We start from the raw sequence: 8,644 nt of genomic DNA, 5'->3' as shown, positions 1-8,644 counted from the left end.
TCTTGGTGAAAAATTATGTGAGCCAGTATTTGCACGCAGCAAGAGGGAGATGCATGTCTTTCCGCTGGCTTAGCTCTGTCTGTGCAGTACCCGTCCTCGCTAGTTCATCGGCAGCACAGTTCCCGGGTACACCGCTGTGACCTGGGACCCTGTTCTTGCCTTGGAGGGCTTTTATTGCCGCTTGACTGTCAGAGTAAATTTCTACTGATGTGGGATTCTTAGATAACAGCCAATGTGTGACCTCCATTATTGCAGTTAATTCCGCCTGGAAGACGCTATAGTGGCTTGACAACCCTATGCTTAGGGAAAGTGAAAGATCCTCTGAATAGATCCCACTACCCACGTTGCCATTGAGCTTGGAGCCATCCGTGAAGATGCTCGTGCACACTTTATCTAGGTTAGCGGCGCTATCCCATACGTGCCTCTCTGGGATTCTGATTGAGAACTTGTTGTCTATAGAGAGGATCGATGTGGTGTAATTTATTTGGCGTAAGTTTTCGGGGATGGTTCCCAAAATGCTGGCATGACCGGATTTGATGTTCCTCCAGGGAACGATGGGCGTTGCAGCTTGCTTGGAGTTTGCCATGCAGGCATGCAGGTCTACCGGAAGGAGGTTGAGTATGACTTGTAGCGCCTGGTAAATAAAACCATTTCGGTTTTCGAAGGGTTGGCTCGACCACTGTCCCACGTCCAGTCTTCCACAAGGTTCAGCGCGCTCTGCAGTAGCTCGCTTATTGTCTGAAGGTGTTTACCAGTTGCTGTAAGTGCGATATCATCTGCGTAGGCGATGACTTGACAGCCAGTTCTTTCAAGTCTCTTTAGTACGGTGTTCACAGTTAGGTTCCACATAAGAGAAGATAGCACGCCTCCTTGCTCATTTTACAGATTATAACAAACTTTTCCTACAAGGAATGTTGCCAGCTTCCCTTCTACTGTTACGCCGCTGAGTTTAAATTGAACAAAAAAGGAGATCTAGGAAAATTAAATTGACGCATTCGTTGACCAGCTAAGCCACTAAACACGCGCATTCATATCCGTACTTTATCACCGAAGAGGGCAGTGCCGCAATGAAAATTAAATCTAGTAGCTGGTCTTATGTACTGGCTCAAACAAAATAAATCCCTGCAACACGACCACTCAGCGGCAACAGCGCAACACCAGGAGCCCTTAATCACACAAAGCTACAAGATTTCCAAGGTAAAGCGAAGACAAATAACAACTCGCACCTGGCGGAACTCTCGGGTCATAATTTGCACTTTAATGGGGAGGGGACAACAATACACATGCATACATATGTACATACAAACGTACAATAACTAGAGTAATAATAGTTGCTACTGTGTTTTAAGAAGATGTGTTAAGCTGCCTGATGTTTGATGCCTACTCCGATAACCAAACTGGAATTTTTCCGAAGTCACTTGAGTTAATATCAACGGCATGCAGCCTTTGCGTGGTGTAGTGAATGAAATCAACGCCGCCACTATCACGACCGGATTGACAAATAATTATGAAAAGACATGAGATGGAAAATGCAGCTAGACAAAAGCTAGTTTAAGTATGCATAGCTCTACATATGCATTTGAGCAAATTAACGGCATCGGTTTAAGAGAGCGCCTGGATACCAGCCAGCAGATGGGGAGGTAGACAAACAGACGAGCCAATGTCGGGTTGGCAGCTGAAAATAATTAATATTTATCTACTATTGCATCCGGTCTAGAAAAAAGTGTCCCAACTCCCCATTTAATAGCTTGAGATGCGCTTGAAACATGTTCGGACATGAATTTGCAGCTGGCCGCTTTAGTCCGCCAACTGCTTGGATGTAGCACCTTTCACTAACCCTCTTCCTATCACGTTACAGATGCGCAATTCTACAAGACTTTGTGAATATTTGTGATTTAATTACATGCGTAAATTGCACACAAATGAAGTTGCTGTCTTCCTAAATTTGAGGTTAGGTTTCATGGGTAGAATGGATGGAATACAAATGTATTACAAATTCATACATACGAGCCGTACCCGTGCGCATTTTGCGCAACCAATCTACAAGTACCTTATCAAATATCAACAGAAATCAGCTGTTCTATCAATCAATTAAAACTTACAGGCTTACGCTGCCATTTGGCGTATGTGAGCAACTGCCGGTAATGCCGTGCAAACATTCACAATAGTGCCATATTCCAAATAGATTTATTTTTGTGCTCACAATCGTTTAATTTTAGCAAATTATTTTAATAAAATATAGCTAAACAAAAGCACTACGACCAAAATTGCCCAAAGCTCGCTAATAGCCCGAATCTCCATCTTTACAACCAAAACTTTATTTATAGATTTGGATTCCAAATAAGAGCGAAAAAGGGACCCTTACATATATGTTTAACCAAACTGGAAAATGTGCCGACTATACAGCATACACAGACAATCTTTATGCGCCCTCTACCATCGCTACTGACATTCGTTAAATAGAACGTGGTTTTCGCAAGGTCATTGAATCCAAGTCCGCTCACTTTATTCCCGCTTGAAAAATTTCGAAAATCCCGCCAAGTTTTCCAACCGAGGCCGCAACTTAAGTGAAAGAGCGACTTAAGTGAGACAGCAAGACCCTGTCCACCCAATATCAGGGATATAAACCTGCTCATCAGACAGCTTATGGATGAACACAAGCGGGCGAAGTGGGAGGAGCATGTTGAGAACTGTAACCTCTCTACCAGTATTGGTAAGATATGGTGAACGTAAAGTCCCTCTCACACACAATGACAAAATAGAAATGCGCATGCGCTTTTGCCGGCTATACGTAATGCATTCCTCGGTTGACAAATCCAGACGCGCACATAAACCTAAACTTAGCACTCCTTCTTTTACCATCACTGCCAAAAAGGTTGGAAGAGCCATTTGCTAAACCATCTAAAATAGTATACCCGGACGCGATTGTTATGCCGCTGCTTAAAAGCCTCATCAATGAGGGATTTAGATACGTGCGCTTGTTTTTAACCTGTCTCGGCTAACTTCTGTCATCCCTAAAAAATGGAAAATGGCGAGGGTGTTATCGATACTAAAGCCTGGGAAACCAGCTAGGGAAGGAGATATCTCGCTTATTTCCAGTAGCCAAGACATTTCAATCTGCGTGGTCGGCAGACATCCTTGCCCCAATTTTGTTTCATCTTAAAATATCTAAGCTCCCTTCCCCTCCAGAAGGAGTTAACATGCTTCCCTAAGCCGATGACTGCACAATAATGGTAACAGGTTTGTTGTAAAATTTACAGTTACCTCCCTACCCTTTCCAGTGTTTTCATCTCGCGATATTTTGCACTATCTCCGACCAAACTATCGGCGACCTTATTTACGACGTGGACGTGGCGGATGTCGGCAATATTGAACGTCCACGTCTATTGCATTACACTACCGATTGTCGGACAACCAGAAAATACTGGGTGTGACGTTAGATTTTGACTTGCATTTTGGCGAGCATATGAGTTTATTTGTACCTTACGTTCAGAGCCAAAATCTTTAAGCTCCTCGCTGGCAGCACTTGAGGCATAGACAAAGGAACACTCATAGTTACCTATAAAGCAATTGGCCAAAACAAACTGGCGGAAACCGTAGACCTGTCGCACTCAGAACTGGCAAGTGAGACAGTGAGGCAATATTTCGTTTTCCTCAATCTAAAGGAGGGAAACGAAGTGTTGAAAAAACACATTAGGTCGAATAGCTTTGATTGAAGAGGAATATAAGGAGTCATCTTCGGAAGCACTATGCAGGAGTCCGGCATTAAATAATTCAGCCGCTTGAACGAAAAGAGCGTAAAAAGGCCCTTGGAGTCACGCACAAAGTGTCGGCAAAGTCCTATAACGAAAAATTATCGGCAAAACCCGCTCGCAATTTTAAATACCCGTTACTTACAGTTGAGGAAAGCATTCCTCCCAATCTGAAAAGCAACCAAGCAAAAAACCCCTTTCAGGAACCAGGATCTATATTAAAATATAATTCGGTCCTCTTTACAAATACTAGCTGTTTTTTTGGACTCACCCTACTTGCTGCTTCTATATCGCTGTCACTCATGGTGGATGGTTTCTTAATGTCGTGAACGCACTGCACGTACACGTTACATGCTTAACCGCATAACCGCTTCATTCTACGACCTGCACTTCCTATATATGCCTTACATATGTGCGAGTGATGGTAAAATGCAGTGCCGCATTAGACCGCCCATAATGAGCCCACAGTTACCACGTTTTAATGATAACACTAACTATATCAGTTTATATGCATTTTCGCTACCACCTATACTCATGGGATCAGACTTAATATAGATGTACTCCTCTCCCTGTTGCAATTCCTCCTAGTGCCTCTGTGTACACTAACACAATTAACAAGCCGCCACAAAGCTTTGCATCTAGTTGCATTTGTAACGCTAGGTTCTTCGGCATAGTGTCTACATACCCGCTCTCTAGGGGTAAGTGACGAGTGACTACGCCTGAGTTGAGGGAGGCCAGGACGCAATTGCTGTTGTGGCCCTGGGACTGGCCGTCCCTGGGTAGGCATTGGGGTACCTAGTGTAGCTGGGTTTGCGGACTGGCAGCATGGCGCGATGAAAGTCGTCGAGGGGTTGCCGTCGCTGAGATCAGAACATCTAGGAAAGTGGCACCGTCCAAGACAGGAGCTGCATTTGGCAGATGTCGCAAACATATATATTCTGTGCTGACAAACGGTGCAAAAGGTGGTAGGGACTAAGAGTCTGTTTCCCTGACCTACTAGAGTGCTACTGCCGGAAAGAGGGAGAGAAGAAGACGGGGCGGTGGCTGATGCTCGGCATTGCTACCGATTGTATAACGGAAATTGTAGTTATGAGTAGGAGCGGCCGTATGAGCTGGTGAAGCCATGCAGCAGCGGGTACTTGTTTTGGCTTGCTGAGCAGCAGGGCTGCTAGAAGATAGTGGGGGCGCTAAGGCGTAGACTGAAAAACCCTATCAAAAACCAGGACCTATGTTATAAAATAACTCCGTCCTCTTGACAAATACTAGAAGCTTCCTACGACTTAAGCCACTTGCTGCTTCTAGATCTGACAGCTTTATCACTCCTAATAACTGGAGTCTTAGCCTAGCAAGTGCAGGGCACGAGCACAGAACGTGCTGGATCGTTTCCTCCTCCAACCCGCACTTCCTACATCTGCTATCACTGACCAAGCCTAATTAAAAGCATGTGACGCCGGAAGGCAGTGTCCAGTCAGAATACCCGTCATGAGTCTACAGTCCTCTCTTTTTAATGATAGAAGCAACTTTGTTAGTCTAAGGTTGTAAGACCTACACATAATCTTCGACACTTTACAGCCCCGCGCTTGAACCCACGCCTTTCCCGCTTGGTCGATCATGTGCACCTCTCGCCTTCACTTAATCTCGCCCAGTCCAATTGGGACGTCTACGGAGGAAGCTTTAAGGGATGCGCCCTTTTTAGCTAGTTCGTCCGCTTTTTCATTCCCATCTATTCCCATATGCCCTAGGACCCAATACAGATGTATGCTTCTCCCTGTCCCGATTCTCTCCAGGGACTGCTTACACTCTAACACGCATTTAGATGCTGTGCTATGCGAGATTATTGCCTTAATTGCTGCTTGACTGTCAATATAAAAGTTAAAACGGTTGCAGCTTAAGCTATTCTCTTCCAGGTTTCTACTACTTTGGAGATTCGGATTGTGGTGCGCATTTATATCTGCGCCTATGACCAACCGCCCTTTGCGCCCTTCCTCCTTTTTCACTCCAGCAAAACCATTTCTATGGACCGGGGTCAGGTGTAGGTCCCGGATTGGGTTCAATACCTTCCCGGAGCAGGAGAGTATGGCGCAGTCCCGCTGCAAGGATCTGCTGGGAGGATGACAATTTTTGGGAGGAACGCAACAAATTAAATGGGGTTATACTCAAATTAAAGCTCTTGGTCGGGAAAAATGCCGAGTCGGCTGCCTTGGGAAGCGCATAAATAACCTGGTACCGTCCACTCCTTCATTAGAGAGTAAGAACTGTTTACCGTCTCTTTCACATTATCTCTCGATGGGAAATCGATGGTGTCGAGAATCGGCCCGATATTTTTCTTTATTAGACTCTGCACTATATATCCCATTGGATTTTACTTTTATATATCTTCAAGATATTCCTATACTGGTCCCAGCTCAACATGCTTTGGCCGCCTTAAAAATTTCTTTTACCCGCCTTTTAAGAGGATTCAGCTCCTTACTCTACCATGGCCGCTTTGCTTTCCTCCAGTTCTTCTACTGCTAAATTTCGAATTTGGCGCGCACTCGTTACCGTAAGTACATTGTACTTGGTGTGAGTTGAGGCTGTAGCAGAAATTTTAATGTGTATGGCGACATCTAACTGACAATAGTACAAGCTTGAACTTTTGCTTTTCCTATGTGATACGCACGGTTGCCACACCTTGTTTTCATTTGGGACCAGAATTCATCGGAAAAAGGACCAAAACCCGAAGAAATGGACGAAATTTTTGTAGTTTTAATTGGCTTACAAACAATTCGGCAATTCACGAATGTCTCGAATTCTTTGTAAAATCTTTGAGCTCCACTTTTTTTAAATTTAATTATTTACTCTTCCGTTTACCCTTACGGTTCAATTTTCCCATCTATGGCCTCGATTCAGTAAGTGCGATCTTTGAAATTTACATTTTTTCCATGTAATTTGAAAAATGTACATTTCAAAACTCACATTAATTGAATTTACTCACATTAAAAGGTTTACTATTGCAAAGTCTTAAAAGTTTGAACTGTGTAGTAATGGTCGAATTTCCATTTGACGAGGTACGAGAAATTAGTTATTATTAACAATGTTATTATTAAAGTTTCTGGGGTTCTGCTCTCCAACGGGAATAATTTGGCACAAAGCATTTATATCAGATCTACGTTGAGCATTTGTTAAGTTATCGCTTTCCCAAAAATATTCCTGCCTTACTTCCCATTAAAAATATTCCTTGGGATAAGATACTTAGTATTCTAAATTATTTACACTGACATTTTTTAAATATCCAATATTTTGATATAATCATTGCACCTAAAATTACTCATGTTGATGGAATAATATCAGCAGACTAAGTTTTTCTCATTGAACTCTTTAGCGCAAGTCGGAAATATATAGAAACTTTTAGTTCTGTAACTGGTATTGCATTTGACGGTTGTATAGCAGAAATGCTATTAACTTCCTATCCAAGCATATCTCATAGCTTGAACATAAAACATTGGTAATTGCACTTAATATAAAACAAATTAGTCTCACTAATTTATTTAGTTTTCAATACAGGAATGTCTTCATCAGTGGACAACTCCGTCAAATTACTTCGAGATGTACGTGCATTTGCAACAACTTTTTTAAGCTCAAACAGTGACAAAACTCTATCACGAAAAGTTTTTGATAAACAATCTAAATATCTAGCCACAAAAACAAGATTTTCTTCACCAACTATTAACGAAAATTGGTTTGCTTCAAGATCCAACACTTTTCTAAACTATCTTCTAGGTGAAGTGCCATTGTTCTGCTACATTTTGTTGACATACATTTTTTTGTAAGAAATCTATTGAGGTAAATTATAAAGGTGTGGAAAATTTTGTGGGCAGTGTTGGTTGAGCGGACCAAATGGGGTTGGAAAGGACCATTTTTGGTCCAAATGGACCAAAAGTGGCAACCGTGGTGATACGTGCAACAGCGGTAGGAACAGAGACGTAAACACAAATTTTAGAGATGCCGATTTTTTTCCTAGAAATATAACCAGCTTTAAGGGCCAATTAAACTTCCTTAACCCTACCGCCATAGTCGTCACCATACCCATATCCATAACCATCTCCAATGTGATCGATTAATGGTGCCTTAAGCGGGAGTCATTGGTGCCGTATGTCGTATCGCTGTAGTCGTATCCCTAACGTAATCAGCTGTTAAAATTTCATAAAAATGAAAAATTACAAACATATTCCACAAAAAATAAGTCTCTTAGTCATAATGTATCCAAAACAATGAATAAAATCTACAAAAAGTTATTAAATTCACCAACTCAAATATTTTTAAGTTATGGATATGGCGAGAAACCAAAAACCAATTCGTTTTAGGTTATGGATATGGCGAGAAACCAAAAACCACTATGGTATGGCACCATTAATCGATTACATTGATTTCCATAAGGTAGGTTCGATCCGCTGTTTTATCTGGTTATGGTTTTATGGTTAGTCACCATTAATTGGCCCTTTAGGATGTCATTTCTAGATAATATCGAAGCGTGAAAATTATACAGCTAATTATCCTGTTCGTAGGAATGGGACAGATATTAACACGTTTATTGCGGCCCAATAAGTATTTCTATTGGCACCCATATAAAAAAGAAAGGAGAACTCCATTGAGTTAGGATAGACAAGTAGCGTTTCACACAATAAGATATGACTGGCACGACTTGGTACTCAAGCCAAAAGCGTCCAAGGTACCATTTCTTTGGAATGGGAGAAGATGCAATCACCCCTATTATGGTTGTCAATAGTGAGAAAATTAGTGTCGACGCTCATGAATTGGTATCGGCGTTGTCAACGTCGATAACTATTGATAGGTGTTGACAGTTTTTTGGTATTGGCTATAACAATATTGAAGTTGTGTTGACGTGACGCGAC

The sequence above is a fragment of the Eurosta solidaginis genome, chromosome 5 (assembly GCF_040869045.1).
Source record: "Eurosta solidaginis isolate ZX-2024a chromosome 5, ASM4086904v1, whole genome shotgun sequence".
In the NCBI taxonomy this organism is placed as follows: domain Eukaryota; kingdom Metazoa; phylum Arthropoda; class Insecta; order Diptera; family Tephritidae; genus Eurosta; species Eurosta solidaginis.
Note: the sequence above shows the minus strand (reverse complement) of the source record.